Raw genomic sequence first — 25,087 nt, forward strand, 5'->3', positions numbered from 1 at the left:
TAAGCTAATTTTTTGTTATTTTTATGATTGATTTATATTGATTTATGACATTTATGAATCTCTGATTTGTATATTAAATAATATCCATTGTATATTATACAAATGAAATAAACCAAATAGATTCAAGATCTTCGAGGCCAAAACACTTTGATTGTTTGTATCGTATACCCATTACATTCCACCATAAAAAATGATAGAAACAATAAATACAAATAAGTTTAAAAATAAACAAATATTTCTTTTGTTTCTCATTAAATTCACATGAACAAGTAATTAAAGGACTTCGTGTTATAATATTGAAAACAAATGCCCCATTATCGAAAAAGTCAATAATATGATTATCGACCACAACTTCCTTGCTCTATTCACAGACCCCTTTGAAATTCGTCTTATTGGTGGACCTACCGATGCTGAAGGAAGAGTAGAGGTTTTGTATAATGGAACCTGGGGAACTATCAATAATGTTGGCTGGGATCTGAGAGACGCCAGGGTGGTTTGTACCATGCTGGGGTTTGATGGAGCCTTGGAGGCACCGGCTAGGTTCGGTTATGGTACTGGACGAAATTTTCTTGATTGGGTTGAATGTGATGGAACAGAAGATAACCTAGCAGACTGTATTCATTCAGGGTTGGAGAATGGAGTTACTACCGTGACTACGGTAATGGCGGGGATGCAGGTGTTGTTTGTTACTCAGGAGGTTGGTACCCACAAACAACTGAGAACGTAATCTGATCTCCAAAATAACGTAATAATTTCTATTGCGGCTTTTTATCATTATTATTCAGGGGATTTTATTTTCTTAATGTAAGAATCCTCTGAACTTTTTTTTCTGTTTTTTGAGGTCAACAGACAAATTATAAACAAACATTACAAATAAAAAAAATCATTAAACTATTTACAGGTAATCATAAAATCAGTAGAAAAGATACAAACATATAAATAATAAGAAAAACTAGAAATTTTAACTTGTCTAAGGGACACAGATGCCCCCGCTTCACGCGATCAGAAATTCATTCAATATGATTAAATTTAATATCGTGCAGAAAACAATATAATTTAGACCTTTGAACCAACTCGTGTATTTAATGGATTGTAACCCTTGCCCTTTGACCTGCGGACTTCGAATTCGAACTAAGGGTCGAATGAAAGTACAAAATCATAGAGACAATGCACTAGTGTTTATAAATCAACTATCTTATTTTATAACCACTACATCCCCCCCCAAAAAAAAAAGAGAAAGAAAATGACAGCACAAATATGAATAAATGAAAAAATACATTAAGTAGTATATAAACAATGAATTAAACAAATTCCACTTGTTTATCATTTACTTAGAGCATCCAAACCCATTCCAAGTTCGTCTGGTCAATGGATCAAACGATGCTGAAGGGAGAGTAGAGGTACTACATGACGGATCCTGGGGTACTATCTGCAATTATGATTGGGATCTCAGAGACGCCATGGTGGTTTGTAGGATGCTTGGGTACGATGGAGCATTGGAGGCACCGGGATATGCACGGTTTGGTGAGGGATCTGGGACAATTCTCCTCGACGGCCTCGACTGTATTGGTTCAGAAAACAATCTTGCAGAATGTCCACACCGTAGTACAGGAGACAATAGCTGTGGACACGCGTACGCCGAAGATGCAGGCGCTATTTGTTATACAGGAGGTAGTTGAGAAAAATACGAATAAATTAATAATCATCACTTTTTTATGATAAGCAGGGGCGGATCCAGCCTTTGCCAATAGTGGGGGGGGGGAATTTTCAGCTATATTTTCTCTGATCGTCCGCTCGGACGTAGCAATTCTGATGAATGGGAGTGAAGACGATCTCTGAATGTCAATCCATGCATAAAGATACACAAATAGTTCAAAACTCACAACCGTGCCTCAAAAGGCTCTAAGTTTATTTTGATTCAACCTTTCGGCAAAATTAATAGGAAAAAATCTCTCAGGCAAATGCCTTAATGCCTTTCCATGAAATATGTTCTATCCATGCACAACATTATCCCCCATAACAGAAAAAATGAATAAGAAATATAAAAAATTGTATTCGTACTTGGCGTAAAATGAAAAAAAGGCGACAATGGTGTTTGGAAGCAAAGACAAAAACTGATTGCCCGAATCGGGCAAGCAAAATTCTCCTCTGGAAATTATTTTTTAAAGAGATTCCCCCATATTTCACCATCAAAATTTAGAAAAGAAAAAGAGACAAAAAAGCCATATCGTTAATTTCTTCTTTCAAATAGTTTATAAGTCATGAATCGAATTGCAAAAATTTGCGCCATTTTCTGCAATATTAAAGACACAGCTCAGACAAGTACACACACACAGAGATAATCAATGGCAGTCTGGCATACCTAGCTAGTGCGAGCGCCTAGTCCACGCAGACCATGCATGTAGCTAAGTTTCTACGGAGTACGGTGCTGCGCGAACGAAGTTTGCTCTGGAAGAAATCTCCCACAGAACTGTCAAAATGCACATTTCTTACCAATGAAAATTGTTTTGTCCATATTTCCTAAAAATTGGGGTAACTCTGTCATTTTTAAGCAGTAAAATGAGAAATTTTCACTTCTGTTATGCTTCAAAAAGATCGGGTTTCGAATTATCGTCTGTATCACACACACTGAAATAAATTGTTTGACAGTCCCACATATGCTGAATGTTGATAAATGTGGGTTTTTTTGTAACTATTTTTTGTTGATAAACGTGGTTTCTTTTGTTTCTTTTGTAACTATTTTGTAACTATTTTTTCTAACTATTTTTTTTTAAACTATTTTTTGTAACTATTTTTGTAACTATTTTTTTTAGCCAAGGAAATTGATAAATGTTCTTCTTTATGACTGGATAGTTTGAGCTTTCTTCCTCTCTTTTTTTTTCTTTCTGCCTATCTTTCCTTCTTCTATTTTCATGTTTTCCTTCTTTTGAATTTCTTTTATTTCTTTAAATTCCCTTCCTTCTTTTGTTCATTTTTTCTGTTACTATATCTGTCTTTCTTTTTTTCATTCTTTTCTTTCTATCTTTTTTTTTCTTTCTTCCTTCCATCAAACCTTTGTTTACCTCTTTCTTTAATCCTTCCTTCGTTTTTCCCTCCTTTTTATTCTTTCTTACTGTCTTTCTTCCGTCCATCCATTCTTTACTTTTTCTTCCTTTTATATATAAACAATGAATGAAACAATATCCCTTTGTTAATCAATTACTTAGAGCATCCAAACCCATTCCAAGTTCGTCTGGTCAATGGATCTAACGATGCTGAAGGGAGAGTAGAGGTACTACATGACGGATCCTGGAGTACTATCTGTGATTATGAATGGGATCTACGAGACGCCAGGGTGGTTTGTAGGATGCTGGGGTTTGATGGAGCCTTGAATGCACCGGGATCTGCACGGTTTGGTGAGGGATCTGGGACAATTCTCCTCTACGACCTCGGCTGTATTGGTTCAGAAAACGATCTTGCAGAATGTCCACACCGTGGGACTGGAGTTCATAACTGTGGACACGCCGAAGATGCAGGCGCTATTTGTTATACAGGAGGTAGTTGAGAAAAATACGAATTAATAATCATCACTGTTTTTATGATAAGCAGGGGCGGATCCAGCCTTTGCCAATAGTGGGGGGGGGGTTCAGCTATATTTTCTCTGATCGTCCGCTCGGACGTAGCAATTCTGATGAATGGGAGTGAAGCCGATCTCTGAATGTTAATCCATGCATAAAGGTACACAAATAGTTCAAAACTCACAACCGTGCCTCAAAAGGCTCTAAGTTTATTTCGATTCAACCTTTCGGCAAAATTAATAGGAAAAAATCTCTCAGGCAAATGCCTTAATGCCTTTCCATGAAATATGTTCTATCCATGCACAACATTATCCCCCATAACAGAAAAAATGAATAAAAAATATAAAAAAATTGTATTCGTACTTGGCGTAAAATGAAAAAAAAAGGCGACAATGGTTTTCATTATCTTTACCAACATCATAATTCCAGAACCATTATCACAATCAGGTATTCTTATGCATACAAAGGTAATATCGATATGTTTTTTGTTACACTTTCGGAAGGTGATAATTTGTAAGTGTGTGTCTTTTTAAAATGGTGTGAAAAGACATAGGTGCTTGCCCGATTGCCCGGGGCAAGTAAAAGTTAGAGTTGGGCAAGTGTTTGAAAGCAAAGACAAAAAACTGATTTGCCCGAATCGGGCAAGGAAAATTCTCCTCTGGAAATTATATTTTAAAGAGATTCCCCCATATTTCACCATCAAAATTTAGAAAAGAAAAGGAGACAAAAAAGCCATATCGTTAATTTCTTCTCTCAAAAAAGTTTATAAGTCATGAATCGAATTGCAAAATTTGCGCCATTTTCTGCAATATTAAAGACATAGCTCAGACAAGTACATACACACAGATAATCAATGGTAGTCTGGCATACCTAGCTAGTGCGAGCCAGGGAAATTGATAAATCGTCGGCCTTATGCCAAAAGGGCCTTAACCCGATTTTAGGGGTTCTGAATATTTTATAATAAATTTAACACATTTCATGTAAAACTTAATAACTTAACACGTTTATCGAAATTGGCTTCAAAAGCAAAAAAAAAACGACCACAAACTTTTGATTATTAGCGAGGCCAAAACCTTTAAACGCCATTATCTCGGAATGGCCAAAAGCAGTTAAGGCCCTTTTGGCATAAGGCCGACGAAATGTTCTTCCTTATTCATGACTGGATAGTTTGAGCGTTCTCCTCTCTATTTTTCTTTCTTTGTGCCTATTTTTCCTTCTTTTCTTTTCAATCTTTCCTTCTTTTGAATCTCTTTTTATTTCTTTAAATTTCCGACCTTCCTCCTTTTGATCATTTTTTTCTGTTGCTATAATCTGTCTTTCTTTTTGTCATTCTTTATTTTTCTTTATTCCTTCCATCGAACTTCTTCCTTCCATCCAACATTTGTTTACTTTTTCTTTAATCCTTACTTCTTTTTCCCCTTTTTTTATTCTTTCTTACTATCTTCCTTCTTTATTTCTGTCTTTCGTTCTTTTGATCTTTTTATTTTCCTTTCTTTTCTTCCTTATTTTTTCTTTCTGCCCTCCTTCATCTTTCCTTCGTTGCTTCCTTTATTTCTTTCCGTCTTTCGTTCTATCTTTCTTGCTTTTTTCCCTTCCATCTATCCTTATACGTTTTCTTTCTTCCTTTTTCCTTTTTTTCCTTTCTCTTGTTTTTTTTCTTTTCCTTCCTTCCATCAATCCTTCACTTTTTCTTTTCTCCTTTTTCTTCCTTTTTTCTTTTTACCCTTTTTATTTCTTTTTTTTTTGTCTTTCGTCGTTCTTGTCTTGTTGTCTTGTCGTTCCTTTTTTTTCCTTCCTTTCTCTTTCCCTCAGTTTTTTCTTTTTTTTGTCTTTCCTTCTTTCTTTCTGATTTTCTTTTTGTTGTCTTTCGATCTTTATTTTTTCCATCCTTCATTTCTTCCTTATTTTGTCTCTCTGCCTTCCTTCATTCCTTTATTTCTTTCTTTCGTTCTTTCTTTTCTTTTTTCCTTCCTTCCATCTATCCTTATGACCTTTCCTTTCTTCTTCTTTCCTTCCTCTCGTTTTCTTTCTTTCCCTGTTCCTTCCTTCCATCAATCCTTTACGTTTTCTTTTTCTATTTTATATCCTTTATTTCTCTTTACTATTTTTTCTTTTTCATTTTTAATTTCCTTTCTCTTCCCCTCATTTTTTTTTCTTTCCTTCCTTCTTTCCCTTCTTTCTTCCTTTCTTTTTTTCTTTCATTCCTTCTTTCTTCCTTTCTTTCTTTCTTTCCATCTTTCTCTTTCCCGCCGCCATTCTCTCTCTCTCTTTCTTTCTTTATTTCTTTTTTTCTCTCTTCCTTCCTTTATTTCTTCCTCCTTTTTGTCTTTCTTCTTTCTTTTTCATTTTTCTCTCCCCCTCTCTTAATTTCTTTTTTTTTCCATCTGGTTATTTTCAGTCATTTCCTCCTTTTTATTGTGTGTCTTAGTCCCCTCCAAAATACATGGAAAATATATGAGATTAGGATATTAATTAATGAGCATATTGACTATATATTTTGTTATGATGTTCAAGATAAAAATCATTTAAAAAAAAAGAAATACAACTACAAGGTACATCAGTAGTCACGTTGAAAAATGTATGAATAAAGCCGTCAATGGTACGGTATGTAAAACCGTAAGCCTGTAAAAACCCTTGTTTTGAAGCAAAAAATCTTACTTTTGAAGTATTTTTTTCGAGCAAGTGAAATCTATATTCGGGCAAGTATTTTTTTCAAATATTTGAAAATGTACTTGCCCGACTGGGCAAGGGCTTCAAAAAATTTATGTAGCACCCTGCATAAAGGCTGACAATCTACTTGTTTCTGATTAGCGTCCTATTTCAATGCTCTCCTCGTTATCTGAAATTCTCGAATAAAAGGTTATTCATACACGCACAAGTACGTTATTTAATAAATACTATGGCCTGTACATGTATTCTGATAGCAGGTATGATTTAACCCTAGTCTAATGTTAACCCTGGTTTAACTAAGCCTCCTCTAAACCTCACCTCTGGTGAATGTGTACTTTAATTATTTTGATATTCTGATAGCTGGGTTTAACTAAACCTGGGTTAAACCCGGGTTTGAATTCTTTTTGGAAATAATAACCCTCTTTTAGCCTAGACTAGCACTTTTTTGTGAATTACTGCGGCAGGGGTGACTGCAACAAAGTTGAAAAAATGACACTAAAGTTGATTTTTCTTAAGAAAATGGATCTTATGGAAACTAATTACAATAATTGTAAGAAAAGCATTCATCACCCATTTCTTAAGATTTTTTTATTCCAATTATCTACAGTTTTGTTAATTACCAAAACATTTCACTCCCAAACCGAGTGACTTGCACAGGATTTTTATGTATCAGTCCCATTTGCTGCTTTTCATGTATTGTTTGTCAAAATCTAACTTGAATAGATTTCCCTCACCCACTTTAGAGTCTAGACTCTAGACCTATTCTAAAACAATAACTAAAAAGGTCGACATCTTTATTCTAATTTTAGTAAAGGAAGACTTTATTTTAACTTTTTAGACTAGTTTTGGGTCTAACATTAGGCCTAGATCTAGCCTAGGCCCAAGATCTACAACTGAAATCCGTCTGTTTGGATGAGAATTGGACATTGTTTTGACATTTTTACTTACCTGAAGCAAAACGTAGAGATCTAGTCCAGTGGAGCAACCGAGACAGAAGCAATATGTATTAGTATTTGTCTAGGTCTAGAACAACATTCAGGACTTACTATGGCTTTGAGGGATAGATCTATCTAACGTTAGGTCTATTTTAATCTAGACCAAATACATATGTGATATGATAGTCAAATGTCAGAAATTATTGAAAAAATACTAAAAAAAGAATGGTTATTCCTGTCTAAGTTACAGTCTACGTTAGATTTGACTAGATCTAGAATCTATCGCTATTGCCTACCAACTAGGCCTAGATCTAGTCCTAAACATCTACTCCTGTTTTAGGTCCATCTGTTTGTTTGTATTTTTTATTTTATTTAAACATTTTGGGGGACTTGTCCAGGTTTCCAGGACAAGAAAACATGCTTGAACCTAGACCAAGAGCTCAGTCTAGGCTAGGGCCCAGATCTATGTAAGAATTTAGATCTATATGGCCTGGGCCTAGTCTGTGCTATCTAATCATTCTAGATTCTGTTTTTAGCCTAGCCGGTAGCCCAAACGTTAAGACTGACAGCTCTAGTCTACTGTACTGTAGTTCCAGATCGAGGTCTAGCTCTGCTGCACCCACAAATGTAATAACACTTTACCAACAAATTTAATAACGCCCACAAGTGTAATAACACTTTACCCACAAATGTAATAATTTCACCACAAATGTAATAATGCACCCTGTGATAATGCACTTTACCCACATATGTAATAATATTTGATCGCCCACAAATGTAATAATGACTTTACCCAAAAATGTCATAAATTTTGATCGCCCACAAATGTAATAATGATTAATGACCCACAAATGTAATTTGAAGGGATTTTTGGCGAATCGGTTCCAAACTAAAATCCTATAGTAATGCGTTCATATAGCACAAAAGTGCAAAGTATTTTTTTCCAGACCCGGTTAATTAAAAAATTATAATATAAGTCCAAAGGTTTTTTCCCAGACCCGGTTATTTCAAAAATTATAATATAACTCCAAGCTAAGATACGATGATGATATTGCAGTGGAATAAGAAATGAGAATCGAGCTTAGTCTTTTCTCCAGACCCAGTTAATTAAAACTGGTAGAATTAATGTATTTGTTGTTGTTTTAACTTACATAGCGCGTATTGTGAATATATGCACTTAGAGTAAATTGAGAATCATGCGTAGTTTTTTTCTCCATACCCGGATACTTAAAATTAAAAACTAAATCCATATAGTAATGCATTCATGTAGCACAAACATGCAAAGTCTTTTTTTCCAGACCTGGTTAATTCAAAAATTATAATACAAGTCCAAAGTCTTGTCTCCAAACCCTGTTATTCAACAAAAATTATAAATAACAATACAACAACAAAAAGTTTAAAGACCCCAAAATCTTATTAATGCTGGATAACAATGACATATAGCGTAGTCTTTCAGAAAGACCCAGTTTTTTTTTTCAAAATAACGCTAATAGTCATAATAAAAAAAACTCAAAATCTAAGACCAAACAATCCTTCAACCAAAGAACCTTTTTAAAATGAGGTTTAGAGCGTTGTCTTTATTCCAGACCTAATCATTAAAAAATTACGAACAAAAAATCTTCCAGCGTAAGACCCTATCATATTCGTATTCTTGTGGAATAACACGAATTTTAAAACGTACTCTTCCCTCCCGACCCGGTTATTTAAAGAACTTCAAATCTAAGACCAATCTTCAAAAGTTACAACCAGTTAAAAATATGTCTTTACCCCACACCCATTTTTTTTTAAATAATACACTGTTGGTCATAAAGGTGGAATATTTTTTTTCACCAAATTTTCACAGCGTAATTATTACAACATGATTTGAATATGGCATTTATGGTGCATGATAACCACTTTACTTTATTATTCTGCCTTTTACACACGTTTGACAGTGATATTTTACAAGTTTATGTCCTAAGCGATGGATGTCATGAGCATAGAACAATGACGACAATATACAGTAAATTAAAGGATCATGAATATTTATTTTCAATCTCTCTCAGTTTTCCAGATGACTTCTTTTTTGTGATTTCATGGACAAATTTGCATCAAACTTGAGTCATTGTTCTTACTCAGTCGCTAGTATCGGGTATGTCCACCCCTGGCACGAACCAGCGCATGCAGACGTCGTGGCATGCTGTCCATGACGTCAACAGGCATAGCGTCCCATTCTTCCCTCAGAGCATCTGCCAACTCCTGCAGATTTTGAGGAATGACCTCTCTGTCATTGATGGCTCGGCCTAGGGCATCCCATGCATGCTCTATGGGGTTCATATCCGGCGAACAAGCTGGCCATGGCAACTGTACGACGCCCTCTGCCTCCAGGAATTCCCTTACTGCAGCGGCCCTGTGCGGTCTAGCGTTGTCATCCTGCAGTCGGAAATTGTGCCCATACGCTCGTCTTGCATATAGAAGACAGTGAAACTCAAAGATATATCTGTAGGCGGCGGCGTTGACGTTTCCGTCCTGAACCACCAGTGGCGTTTTCCCTCCATAATGGATGCGGGCCCATATCATCACGGAGCCGCCTCCGCCTTGAGTCGTCTCGTGGATACATTCATCGCGAAGGTTTTCCCCGGATAATCTACGAACTCATTGTCTCCCATCCTTTCGGTCAAGGATGAACCGGCTCTCGTCCGTGAAGACCACATGTTGCCAATGTCCTGGATGAAGCCTTCTGTGCTCCCTAGCCCAAAGAAGACGAGCTACTCTGTGGCGAACAGACAGGCGTGGACATTTGGTCAACCGTCGTGCTCGGTAACCATGTTGGAGCAATCTGCGATTAACGGTTGACTGGGAAACGTTGATCCCATGATACCTCCTCCACAATCGACGAAGACGTCTTGTGGGTAATTTCCGATTTCTGCGGCTGAAATTCAACAGTTGGCGATTATCTCTTCTTGTGGTCAATCTGGGACGTCCTGGAGATTTCCGTGGCCGCACATTCCCCTCCTCACGTTGACGTTTCAGGATCTTAGAGACTGCACTCTGTGATATCCCTAGGACTTCTGCGATATCAGTCTGCTTGTAGCCCTCCTGTCGCAGTGCTACCACTCTCTCGCGTGTTGCTGTTGCCTTTGGACCAGGCATAGTCAAGGGAACGTCTCTACCGATTTTTATTTCAAACGGTACGCGGAACTCGAAAAATTCAACCTTCTTATACACAGTGCCAAATCAGGGAAAGGGATAGAATATCACATGCATAGGCTTTTATAGTCTACAACAAAGGAATTTATTACGTAACCCAAATTTTTCATGTTATAATGTCACATGTGTAATGGGGAAACATTATGTAATCACTCAATTACCATTTTGTCTACGCGTAGCCTTTCAAATACCAACAAAAATTTCGACTTTTATTCAAAAATATTTTATTCCACCTTTATGACCAACAGTGTAGTAAGACGCCTTACAAAACATTGTAATAATGCAGGAGTAAAGCAAACATCCTTTCTCCAGACTTGGTAATTATTTGAAAAAAATAAAGTAGCTTTTACAAATATTGAAATGAATACCCAATAATCTAATTACTGTGGAATAACATGAAGATCGACTGTAGACTTTCCTCAAGACACAGGTATTTAAAGAATAAAAAAAAACAACCCCCAACAACGAATCTAAGAATCAACAATCCTCCAAATCAAGACAATGTAGCAAATCGCATGTTTAGAGCGTTGTCTTTATTCCAGACCCAGTCATTTAAAAAATAATTTAAACAATCTTAAAAACATAAGACTTTGTCACATTTTTATTCCTGTGGAATAACACGGGTATTATGCGACCTGGTTATTTAAAAGGAAAACAAACATTGAAAAAAAATCAAAGCTAAGACCAATCTTCAAAATTAAACCCAGTTAAAATGCTTGGGTTTAGAGTGTTGTCTTTACCCCACACCCAGTTATCTTAAAAATACAAATTAAGCGAAACATTAATCTTAAAGCTTAGACCCCAGCATCTTCCAAACTATAAAAAAAACCTGTGATATTAACGCATACCACAAAAATGACAAATTAATCATAGGCGCAAATATAAATATCTAAATGATACGCGCCTTAAAACCCAAGATAACAACAACACAAACAACGTTCTTCTACATCAATGATGTTATGGGGTCTTTGTTAATATTGTTTGTTTTTATTGTTTTTTAATAATTTGCTAATTCTAAATAACAGGGTCTGGCGCAAAGACTACGCCATATTTCCATGCTATTCTAGGCTGATAAGATTTTCTGGAAAAAAAACTGTGACTTTGCACTAGATGAGCGCATTACTATAGGGTTTTAGTTTAGAACAGATTCACCAAAAATTTTATAACATTTGTGAGTAAAGTTATTATTACATTTGTGGGCGATCAAGAATTATTACATATGTGGGTAAAGTGCATTATTACATTTGTGGGTAAAGGGTTTTAGTTTTAAGTATCCGGGTATGGAGGAAAGACTACGCTTGATTCTGAATTTACTCTTAGAGCATATTCACAATACACGCCGTATAAGTTAATACAGCAACAAAGACATTTATTCATACAGTTCTAATTAACTGGGTCTTGAGAAAAGACTAAGCTCGATTCTCATTATTATTCCACTGGAATATCATTATCGTATCTTAGTTTGGACTTATATTATTTTTTTTTTTAATAACCGGGTCTGGAAAAAAGACTTTGGACTTATATTGTTGTTTTTTTTTAATTGACCGGGTCTGGAAAAAAGACTTAGCACTCTTGTGCTATATGAACGTATTACTATAGGGTTTTAGTTTACAACGGATTCGACGAATATCAATTTAAATTTATTACATTTGTGGGTAAAGTCATTTTTACATTTGTGGGCGATCAAAAATTATTACATTTGTGGGTAAAGTGCATTATTACATTTATAGGTAAAGTGTTATTACATTTGTTGGCGTTATTACATTTGTGGGCGAATACTTCATATGTGGGTGTAACAACCCCCCCCCCCTTAAACTAGAACAGTCACTGCAAAACACACGCTGTGTAGGACTATTAAAATACATTTATACATTTATAATCTTAATCGTCGATCGCGGTACTGAGCTAATTGCAAGCCTAACAAAAATATGCAGAGTGAAAATTAACAAAATTAAAAGAATTTGCGTTTAGATAATAAAAACAAATATGCATCAACGAAATGGTCAATGATTATGACGGTCGAGCAGTTTATATAACTTAAATGGCTACCCTGTTGAATAAAATGATAAATGAAATAAACTTTCCTTCCTTGTCCCAGGTCCCTTTGAAATTCGTCTTGTTGATGGATCTACCGATGCTGAAGGGAGAGTAGAGGTTTTGTATGACGGATCCTGGGGAACTATCTGTGATGAATACTGGGATCTAAGAGACGCTAGAGTGGTTTGTAGGATGCTTGGGTTTGATGGAGCCTTGAGTACACCAGGAGCTGCTAGGTTTGGTCAGGGTACTGGAATAATTATTCTTGATGAGGTCGAATGTGATGGAACAGAAGACAACATAGCAGACTGTTCTCATCGAGGGATTGGAAATTGGAGTTACTGCGGTCATGAAAGAGATGCAGGAGTCATTTGCTACTCATCAGGAGGTAAGTTCCCATATACAACTTAGAACAAAATCTGATATCTTACACAAATACCTATCAATATTAGTTCCAGTGTTGATTCAAACGATTCACGTTCGGGTTTGTTTCGCGCTCATAGCTCCTTTTTCAGTCAAAAACTGTAGTTGGTTCTTATCGATGTGATATTTTATATCCACTACATTATACTCATTAAAAAAATAGATGTAAATAGTAAATGAAATATGTAAGATTAAAATGAATAAAAAATCAATAAAATCGAGTTAAACTGAATAGATGTAGAAATAATGCACACATAATATCAAACAAGTGGAATGCCTCTGGCCGTCTCACCTGCATCACGCGGTTCAATATAGCAGCAGTGCTGACTTTGAAAACTACTCTAACTCGCACAACATCTTCAGTGATACATGGTTACTCTTATGTCCACTTTTTATGAACTAGACCAATAAACTTACAGAGATATGATGGTTATTCAACAAAAAACCCCAACATGGCCAAAGTTCATTGACCTTACATGACCTTTGACCTTGATCATGTGACCTGAAACTCGCACAGGATGTTCAGTGATACTTGATTACTCTTATGTACAAGTTTCATGAATCAGATCCATAAAATTTTAAAGTTATGATGGTAATTCAACAGATACACCCAATTCGGCCAAAGTTCATTGACCTTTGACCTTGGTCATGTGACCTGAAGTTCGCACAGGATGATCAGTGATACTTGATTACTCTAATGTCCAAGTTTAACGAACTAGACCAATAAACTTTCAAAGTTATGATGGCAATTCAACAGATACCCCCGATTCGGCCAAAGTTCATTGACCCTAAATGACCTTTGACCTTAATCATGAGACCTGAAACTTGCACAAAATGTTCAGTGATGCTTGATTACTATTATGTCCAAGTTTCATGAATCAGATCCATAAATATTCAAAGTTATGATGGGAATTCAACAGATACCCCCAATTCGGCCAAAGTTCATTGACCCTAAATGACCTTTGACCTTGGTCATGTGACGTGAATCTCATGCAGGATGTTCAGTGATACTTGATTAACCTTATGTCCAAGTTTCATGAACTAGGTCCATATATTTTCTAAGTTATGATGACATTTCAAAAACTTAACCTCAGGCTAAGATTTTGATGTTGATTCCTCCAACATGGTCTAAGTTCATTGACCCTAAATGACCTTTGACCTTGGTCATGTGACATGAAACTCTAATAGGATGTTCAGTAATACTTGATTAACCTTATGGCCAAGTTTCATGAACTAGGTCCATATACTTTCTAAGTTATGATGTCATGTCAAAAACTTAACCTCACGTTAAGATTTGATGTTGACGCCGCCGCCGCCGCCATCGGAAAAGCGGCGCCTATAGTCTCACTCTGCTATGCAGGTGAGACAAAAACTAAAGGACTTTACGGTTTGTCATTAAAATGGCCATACAAAGATCAGAATGTGTCGATAAAGATGGCATAGCTGATAACATAGCTAGTAGTAGTAATCTCTTACAAAATCCAGTTACTTTCATTGACTTTTGAAGGATATGATGTCATGGAACTCACGGTAATAATTCCTGGAACTGACTGGGAGACATTTCATATGGATTAGGAACTGTGAAATTGTGTTATTATGCAGTGAATGTTGTGGACAATTAGATTGGTCTAGTCCCATATGCTAGCGTTTTTGTTGAACCTATATGTTATACTACCATCAGACTACTGTCACTGGTAAGCATTATGGTCTATTGTGTTGGACTAATCCTTTAAAAAAGGGAATATTTCACTTTGTGAGCAATTTAAAAATTATCATATTGCTCTTTGAAAATGGTATGAACATTCGACTAACAGCTCAAAAATACCCATGTGAAAGTTTGGGATCATAACATATTCGGGAAGTGTTTTAAAAAACTGAAAATCTGAGGCAATGTTTGAAGAGAAAAATGCACTTCTCGACGGTTGATTCATGATTCTGTTTCCAATTTAAATCGATATTATATAGCGCCACCTTGTGATGTATGTAAGAAAGTAGGCGGAGCTTACCACGGCAGAATTCAGTTCTCCGTGACATCTCCTTGTTCGCAGTGTGATCTGTTGTGTTCGAAGTTTGTTGGGGGGGGGTCTGTGTTCTCTCGGGTCCGCTCTATGTGTGTGATAAGCGCATGTGCCTTGAAGTCCATAATAGCTCTATGGTGAAAGGGTTTAGTTGTGTGTGTATCGCTTGCATTTCATTGGGGAATCTCATGTACTGTCAGGTGTCGAACTCGTGAGTGTCCATTCCGCCTTTGGTCTGTACATTTGTATATGCTATAGCCTGGGTCAAGCCCCGGGTCAAGCCACATGTATGCCTCACTATAATGAATGATAGACCATGGGATTTTGATGAATTTATATTTTGACGACATAAATTAGTAGCAAATAAAACGACAACAGAAAATAACGCTAAATAACGGCCAGGTCTACAAATACAATCCCAGAGCTGCGTACAGTGTAATTAAAGTATAGGTTTTTTTTGTTTTTTTTTTGGTTATGTGGATCATGGAGGGAGGGAGTGTGATTTTCCAGAAGCTATATTGTGCCCCTCCCCCCAAAATTACCTTTCTGTTCTTTTCTTTACCTTTGCATAAACTACAATACGTCCTTGTGGTTGTTGATTATTCTCTTTTACCTGGTCACGATATAGCAAACGTCCGTCGACTGGTTCGATCGAGATAAACTGTTATGGACGATAAAAGAGGCGAATGCACTGAATATAGCTCCATGTAATATAATGGAGCTGTAATATGTATGAGAGCGCAACTCTTGTCATGATATCTCGATGTGCATGTTTACATTCACGGAACATAGCTGGGAATAAAGGAAGCCCGAAAGGCAGTGTCCTCCCCTCCTCCGACCCCCCCCCCCTGACGTGGAAACGTCACCATCCACCATCATGTTTGTGTGTTTACGTTCTCCACGAGCTCCCCCAACAAAGATATTCCCATCCATTGGCGGCGGAAGCCTACAAATTTAGGGGGTGTCCACCTGAAGTTTCATGAACACAGGTAAAAAATTTGACAAGCGCCCACAAAAAAAGGGTTATCAACCTAAATTTTAGGAGTTGCTAACCTAAAATTTTTGACAAGGAAAAAAAAGTCATCAACCTAAATTTTAGGGAGGGGCAACACACGTTTCAGGGGGTCCACGTGAATTTAGGGGGGACGTAGGAAAAAAATTGACAAGCAAAAAAAAAATATATCAACAAAACAATTTAGGGGGGCCGTCCCCCCTTTTGGAACGTGTTAGATATAATTTGCAAACCCAAACATCACCACTCCCGAGACCCTGGAATATCATGATTGTATAAGACCTACAAATTATTATGCATAAGTTTGCTTGTTTTGTGTATTTGATTTGCATGTGTGACAGTGTGTTTTTTGTAAGGGGTAGCCGTATTTAATTTTATCCATAATTGGGGTCAATAATTCTTTACATTGTAGGTCTATTATATATATACTCGGCAGTTCACCTGTCAAAACAAAACTATAGTTTAGTCCGTTTCTTTTAATCATGAAAATGATGCGTATCTAGCGTAAACAATGTATGCGAGCGCTAAGCACGTGCCTAATAAGATCGTATAAAGGAATATTCTAAGCAATTTTTGTAATGATTAACATAATGCATATCCAGACAATGAAAGCAAGCGCGAAGCGCGAGCCGAAAATTGATATTGAGACCTACAATCGGGACATTTTTAATGATTCTTAACGGTGCGTATCTATAATCAAGCAATTCATGCAAGCACGAGGGCGAGCTGAAAAAAAAATAATATTGAGGGGAAACTTTAATAATAATAATAATAATAATTATAATACTAACAATAATAATAATAATTCATAATAATAATAATAATGGTGGCTTATATAGCTCACAGGTCCACCGTTCGGTGCTTATGGCGCTTCAAAAAAAAATAAATTAACACAACACACACCAACAATATAAAACGAAAAGGTATAGAGTTTGAATTCTCCTGAATGTTAGTGGGAGATCAAAATTTAGTTTTCAACTGGGACTTGAATGTTTCTGTTGATGAAAATTTGACAATTGATTCCATAGCTTTGGTCCTATCATGGACTTTATGGTCCTATAACAGAATATGCATGGTCCCCCATTTGTGTTTTGTTCTGGGTGTCGGGAGCAATAGAGCATCAGATGATGATCAGAGCTACATGAAGGCTAATATTTTGAGATAGAGCTTCGGAGATATATGGGGAAGAGAGAATAAATTGAATGATGTATAAGTAAAAGAATTTTGAAGGTGATTCGTTTATCAACAGGCAGCCAATGTAAGGACTGGAGGATTGGCGAGATGGAGTCATACGTTTCAGTGTACGTTAGGAGACGGGCAGCAGAGTTTTGTAGACGTTAAAGTTTCGTCGAATCTTTTTGTGGGAGGTTACAGAACAATGAGTTTGATAAATCTAAACGAATGGAAATCAAAGCATCGATAATTTTTAGGACTTTTGTAGGAATTCATGAAAAGGATACGTATCTCATTGGGGTAGGCCCTAATGTGAGCGCGAAGCGCGAGCTGTTTTCCTTTTTTTTTTCTTTGCATCCCTCTTTCCATTTTGCACCACTGAAAGTGGCTCCCGGGCACGTGCATCCCTTGCCAGAAAAAAAGTGCTTAGAATGTCCGAGTTTCGGGCGGAAAATTAGAATTTCAGTTCGCGCTTCACGCTCGCATCATAAAGTTATGCTTATAATATATCCATCCAATTTTTGGTTGAAAATGTGATTCGAATATACATTTTTATGTCCGAGGTATTTAAAATGTACAACTCGCGCTCGCATTTTATTGATTGGTGAGATTTGTATGACGTAATATTCATTCATGAGTGGATACTTATGTAGGTGAGTATGTTAAAAATTATTTCTGTGTTTCGCGCTCGCATGCATGAATCATACATACGCATCTTGTTCATGACTACAATAACTGCCCAGAATATTCAACTCTCAGTTCTAAATAAAAAGTATATAATAAAATTAGCTGAAATGTGATATATTTAGACCTTATGAGATATGGTAAGATAAGACTGTATTAGAACTTCGATCCTTAGTAGTACGTCAAGCCCTCCAATATATAACAGATAAATAAATGAAATGAATAATGCCAAAATTGATTTTGGCGGCCTATCGGGGAAAGTGTGAATAAAAATAATTCCCACCCCTACCTTTAACTGATGAAAGCTGGTAATGCCCCTTGGGCCTGGGTATGGCGAAAGAAAATGTGACTGAGAGTGTTGAACACTTCCAAGACTCATGGTCGTCTGACGTCGGTACCGGTAGTATACGTTTGTAGAATCAAGGGCTATACCGACAAACATTTTGAACATTTACGATGGAGTGTAGCTCGTAAGCAAAAATATAAATGAATAAAGAAATAAAATAAAATAATCACTTTTGAAAATGAACACCACTCCCTCCCCCTCTCTCTATTGCATGGTTGTGGAAGTTCGTATAGTGTTTTTCGTTTGCGCGGGCGAGGGGCTCAAATAAAGGATTATAGGTATGTTCGTTTCAAGCAGTAAAAATGATACAATGGCACCTTGAGCACCTAACAAGATGGACACGTGTGTTATATAAATCTGATATTATTTTATTACTATCATTATCATTATTTAGAACAAATACGCTACTTGCCCCTTCCACTTCCCTCGTCTCCATTTTTTTCAGGGGGGCCGCGGGTTGGCATAATCTGTAGCGTTCCGTTCCCGCTACCCCTTTCAATAATTTTAATTTTTTTCATCGACCATTCTGGAGATATACGATTTCATCTCTCCGATCCGCTTCGTCAGTGTGTAAATGTGCTGGCGTGAAGAGAGGGGGTCGCTAGCAACCAACCTCCAACCTCGGACAAGACAAGAAATTGAAGAAGGAGAAAAAATAAAGGACATTTTGATATCAGAAACGAAAATGTCTGCTATGTTCTTGTTTGTCTTTTCCCCTGTTTATATCCCATAATGATGTAATGATATTCATTTCAAGATTTCAAAAATCACGACATGTTCAGACCCCCCCCCCCCCCCCTCATTCCTCCATGTCCAGGGTTGCATTTTGTGAATAACCACGTCACACTATCGTTTTTGTCCTTTCATTATCCGTCTCTCTCCCAATTTTCTTTCTTTCATGTGTTGTATGATAGTGTACACTTTGACGTCGAAATAAGATTTGCAGACCAACGAAGGGAATGGGAAAGGTATCGATAAATGGAAGCGAGGGGGGACGCCCTCCTGAATTTTAGATAAGTGGGGCAGTTCCCCTTAAAAAGGAAGAGGAAAGAAAGAAAAAAAAGAAAAGAAATAATAAATATGGAAATGAATTAAGAAAAAGTTGAATATTACGATTTACTAATGATACCAACCTAGCAGTTTTGACAAAGTAAAACAATTAAAATTTAAAGCAAAATAATCATACAATCAAAAATAGTTTTAAAAATCCCCTCCAAAATGAAGATGTTTGGATCAAACCAGTACATTATATCATTGAACCCCAATATAAATCTTGGAGGTGATTTAGCACCGGCGCTTCCCAGGGTCAAGTGCATCGGTGTTTCCACAGATCCAAAACAAACTTATAGAATTTATAGACATTTCCTGGAATTTCTAGTTTGATATTTAAAAAAAAAATCGTACAAATATGTAGCCAGCCGAAACAAAATTAAGGACTTAAAACCCGTTTATTCATGCCCTTTTTTGAAAGATTAACACAATTACGAAATCCGTGAGCGGGAACAGAAATTTTTCAGCAAACAATTTAAATATAACATGAATGTTGATAGTTGCTATGTTTAATTATTGTTTACTTGTAATCTTCGGATTTCCCGAAAATTCCTGGATTTGTTTCATTCGGAACCCTTCCTGGAAAAGGTCAAATCTCCCGAAAATTTTGGGAGATTTGAAACACTACGTGCATCCCGGGAATAGCTTTATACATGTATAACCCTTTATAATGCAATTTTATATAAGGAATTTCACGAAAATGCTATTGAAATAAAAATATAGGGTTTGAATATAAGATCGAGGAACTTTTAAAACTCAACTCTCTGCGTTTACTAGCATTTCTTTATTTTATTCTTAAACTTTATATGCCCTGTCGCCGAACACTATGTGTCTTTCCACATTTTTTTTAAAAATCGAATTGAATTGATATTTTTAGGTTGGTGCATGACTTCATATTTTTGGTACAAAATACCATCTTGACGTCTCAGGATTCTGGAGTTTCTTGGGGCTTTTCTACCTATGCCTATATAGAGTAAGGGGAAACGGAGAGGATCAATAAGAAAGGATATAAGAAGAAGAAAATAAATGTAAATGAAATAAGGAAAGAGGAACGATTTGAAAAACAGAAAAATAGAAATCATTATACAAAAAAAATCAATCGCGAATATATAAAAAAAATCAGCTTGCGTTTTACATGCGCTCTTATCATTATTTAGGAAAATATGCAATATTACAGAACAGTTTATCCAATGTTCAACAAATTTCAGCTCGCTTAGCGTATAATCTTTACACTTACCATAAGACCGTATTTTAGAATGACCCGATTCAGCTCTTCATGTCAAAATATTAACAATTTTCAACTTGTGCATCGTGCTCCGCGCTCGCACCATTCTGTTGTATAATCAATGCAATTTAGTAAGTTTGAATCTCGGCTTTCAGTCATTTTTTTAAAGCAATATGCTTATAATGACAATCCTCGATCTTGCTAATTGTTAATATCGTAATAGTTGGGTATGGATAATATGGTGTGTGTGTGGGTTGAATCATAATGTTTAATTACACTCTATGATTCATGCCAAAATTTTAAACGATGTTATACGCGAGAACATAAATCAAACCAAATCAAATCAAAATGTTTAAGATATCCATACCCTGCTTGATTACCAAGAGTAGAATGACCCGTTTAAGATGTACATGTACATAAAACAGTTCGCGCTCCTATATTTCCTTTCAAATCGAAATATAAGAGTGAACATTAACTTGCGCTTCGCGCTCGCATCATTAATTTAGGCCATAGTAGGTCCATGATTATAAGAATAAAGCTACGATGTACTTAAAAAATCAGACTTTAGTTGCATGGGACATCCCTCCTAAATGATAAGTATTGTATCTGCTGATGTGAAACGTGGATGGAAATATTTCTTACCATCCCCGAAGGACCTAAAAATATACATTCTGGCACTGGCGGCTGAAGATTATGCTTCATGCAACGCTGCCAATCCAGAATCTAATATTTTTTATACTTTCGCCGCCGGCCACACAATGCAATTATTTTTATGTCCTTTTTATACCCAAGATATACCTTTATATTCCCATATATATATATATATATATACACTTGGTGAATGCTATCCTTGTAGTTAAGAGTGCTCGATGTCTGTGATGAGGCAGAGCATGAAATAAAATAAATAAAGTTACACAGATAAGGTGTGGTTCATCAGTACTTTATTGATTTGCTACTCGGAGTTTCACGCAGATGCGATCTTCAGGCAACAATAAATAAATAAATTTAGACTAGCCTTTATTGTTGCCTGAAGATCGCATCTGCGTGAAACTCCGAGTAGCAAATCAATAAAGTACTGATGAACCACACGTTATCTGTGTAACTTTATTTATTTTATATATATATATATATATATATATATATATATATATTATGCTGCACGAACTCTTTTTACTAACTCATTTTAGGAATCACATGCTGTGTGCAGGGGAGTGTTGGAGGGGGGGATAAACAGCTTTGTGTTGTGCAGGGGTGGATCCAGGACTTTCTAAAGGGAGGGGGCACCATTTCCTGAGAAAATTTTGACACAGCAAAAAAAAATAAAAAGGTTTTCATCTAAAAGGTATTTCGCCAAAAATTTGTCAAGCCAAAAAAAAAAAGAAGGACCTCGCGTTCAAGGGGGGGGGGGGTGGGGTGGTGTACACGTGGGTAAAATATATGGCATACCTCACAAGTTTTGATTACTGCTCTCAAAAAGGGGTGCGAGTCGGATTTGCCCCCCCCCCCCTCCTGGACCCGCTAGCGCAGTTGTGCTCGGCCCATCAGAGAAACAGTCTTAAATATATGAAATATTATAATCATATGACTGCACATGCATTAGAAATGAAAACATTATGTCCTGCATTATGTTCATTTTTCGAGCGATATGAGAAGAGTCTTACGTAATACCAAGTAATTTGCATACCCACATCAACTATGAAACGTTCATGCATGGGATGAAGGCATTCTCCCCTCAGTTCACGACATACTACACAGAGCTCGAGAGACCACATGTCCTTATTCCATTCGCAAGTACATGTATGATATGTTTTGGATCGCACATATTCTTATGCTACACTTTCGATTTATCTTCAAGTAATACATCGACCCAAATTTGCCACGTTACTATCATCCCGGCGAGGAATCAGTAAGTCCGCATTTTTTCTTATCTAAAAGGGTCTGTACGTATCTTGTATTGCGCTCAGATTCTGTTTCTCTTCTTTGAAAGTGAATTTCTCTGCTTCGATAAGAACCGGCAAGGCGCTACATAACACGGCACGGGCCAGCGGAACATGCGCTGCATGTAATGTTTACAATTCTCACTGCAGCCGACACCGGCCGTAGCGGCCCTGCCCCCCCCCCCCCCTATTCACTGTTGGTTTTGATTGACAGTTCTCGCTTGCGTATCCGTTAATACGAGTACGATCTCAACGGCAGAGGGAGGCGTACAATTTATTTCAAATTGGCGAAGTCTCAGTGATTTGGAAAATCGTCTAGTAGACGCGATCCAATATAATCACATATTCCCACATACTAACAACTTTTCATCCGAAATAAAGATGATTTCTAGGGTTTCTTAGAAGAAATACATAAACTCATAAACATATTTCATCTTAGTTTGAGAATTTTTTAAATCAGCTTCTCACAAAGTTAAACGATCCTACTAGTCCGGTCTGTTAACGTCAAAAATGCCCTACTTGTGGACACGGTGGACAAAAGCATGTTTTTTTTCTCAAGACCTTTGTTTATGTATAAGAATTAAGAATGGGGTATGCTCCAAAAAATCTGGCTGTAGGAACAGTGAAAAAATGGGTGAAAATGTCAGAATTTATGAGTTCAGATTTGTCTGATATATAGACTAGCGCTAGTGCAAAACTCAATAGTAGTGCATTATTCTGCATTGAATTAGTTCTTGAATTCAAATCCTTTTTGAACAGATCTTCTGTTAAAAAAACAAAATAAATAATTGGTAAATCTAAGAGGTGAAGAGAGAAAGAAAAATTAATATAAAATAAATGTTATATCGCCCGAATAAGGGAGGAAAAATAGGAGCTGAGCTTCTATCAGATATGGGAGGAAAATAGAGGCAGAAACTCAATTGTTTTCGGGCGATATAACATTCATTTTATATTCATTTTTTTCTCTCCCTTCACCTCTTAGATTTACCACTTATTTATTTTGCTTTTTTTCATGTTTACTATGTTTAGTTTTTTTTTCTCAATACGGACCCTCTCTCATACAGCATCAGGTTCTTTATTTGTTTTTACCCTTTTAGGCAATTTGCTTCCCTTCCATATATACAGGGATTTTTTCTACTATATAGTCTTATGTTTTTTCCCCTCACACCCAACGCATTTTTCTCTATACCCATACCAACAAAGTGGCACAAAATAGATTTTCTAGTAGATTTTCTAGATTTTCATTCATCACCAACGAATCATATTGACTTACATATTGGGGATTTGGATTGGTTATCTAGACTTTATCTACGCAGTTCCAGAATTTGAAAACCATGCCTAACTCGTCTCAGATGAAGAAGAAAACTAGAATATCAAAACGAAACCATGGAGGTAAGAATCTTTACGATACTCTTGTCAGCTTGTCAGTAGCCCACCCAGGAGTTCCCGGTTATCAAGCTCCGACGAGGACAGAGATCTTGCTGCTGATCAACCAACCGGATCGGCATGTGCCAATAACAAGCCTACCTCAAATTCTTCCGCTGAATTGAAATCACTCATTAGCAACGAATTAAAGAAAGCTTTGCGTTCACCGGTCGTTGTCCAGGAGATAGTGGACGCTGTGTATAAAAGTGTGTATGAGAAGCTAGAAGGTGATCTACATTCCGCTTTCCAGCTAGACCTCGAATCCAAAACATCTAAACTTCAAGAATTTGACCGACAGATCCAGAAGTTACAGAGAAGTATTGGTGACATCAACGAAACCCTTGATAACCAGGAGCAATAGAGCCGAAGAAGTGGTCTTCGTTTTCATGGAGTCAAGGAATCAGCAAATAAGAATACTGATGCTGTCATCTTAAACATCGTTAAGGAGAAGCTGGATGTTGTGCTCAATCCCAGTGACATCGACCGCTCTCATCGACTAGCATCGCGGAATCCAACAGAAGGTCCAAGAGTCATCATTGTTAAATTTTCCAGATATAATGCAAGAGACCAAGTGTATCGATCACGATCAAAACTTCGAAACACGAGGATATACATCCACGAAGATCTGACCAAGAGATCAAATTTCCTCTTCCAAGCAAGGAAACATGAACACATGAAGAAAAAAAAATTACGATCTCTTACCTAAATATCCGTAGTGTAAGGGGCAAATTTGATCACCTAAAAGATTTCATTTTTGACAACCCTTTTGATTTTATAGGTCTGACAGAAACTTGGTTAGATCATTCTATTCTTGATTCTGAAATCCATTTAAACGGATAAAATCTTGAAAGAAAAGACAGAAATTCAACTGGTGGTGGTGTGGCTTGTTATATCACTTCAAACTTAACTGACAGTCGCAGATACGATTTAGAACTTGTAGATCTGGAAATACTATGGATCGAATTAAAGCGTAAACATTCACAATCTTATTTGATCGCAATTGTTTACCGTCCTCCAAACTCTCCGAGTGATTTCTTTGATAAATCAAAAATTCAATTTGAAAAAGCTCTGCAACACACATCGAATGTTGTTATCCTTGGAGACTTTAATTGTAATATGCTCACTGAGAACTCATTGTCAACAAAAATAAAAAAACATTTGTACGTATTTACAATTAAAACAAATTGTGAATAAACCCACTAGAGTAACAAATAATAGCAGTACTTGCATTGATTTAATTTTAGTTCCAATTGAGAACAATTTTCAATGCGAAGTAGTATCAATTGGACTAAGTCATCATTCTCTTATCTATGTTGATACCAAAGCGACAAAGGTAACCATTACACCAAAGATTAAACTATTTCGATCTTTCCGAAATTTCAGTCGTGCTGTTTTTAGGGAGGAAG

At 36.5% G+C, this 25,087-nt stretch overlaps 1 pseudogene; it reads left to right on the forward strand.

Annotated features, from left to right (window-relative positions):
• The first annotated feature begins 502 nt into the window (after positions 1–502).
• On the forward strand, positions 503–24,042 carry LOC121424156 (annotated as a pseudogene).
• The last annotated feature ends 1,045 nt before the right edge of the window (positions 24,043–25,087 follow it).

This window comes from Lytechinus variegatus, chromosome 11 (assembly GCF_018143015.1).
Source record: "Lytechinus variegatus isolate NC3 chromosome 11, Lvar_3.0, whole genome shotgun sequence".
NCBI lineage: Eukaryota > Metazoa > Echinodermata > Echinoidea > Temnopleuroida > Toxopneustidae > Lytechinus > Lytechinus variegatus.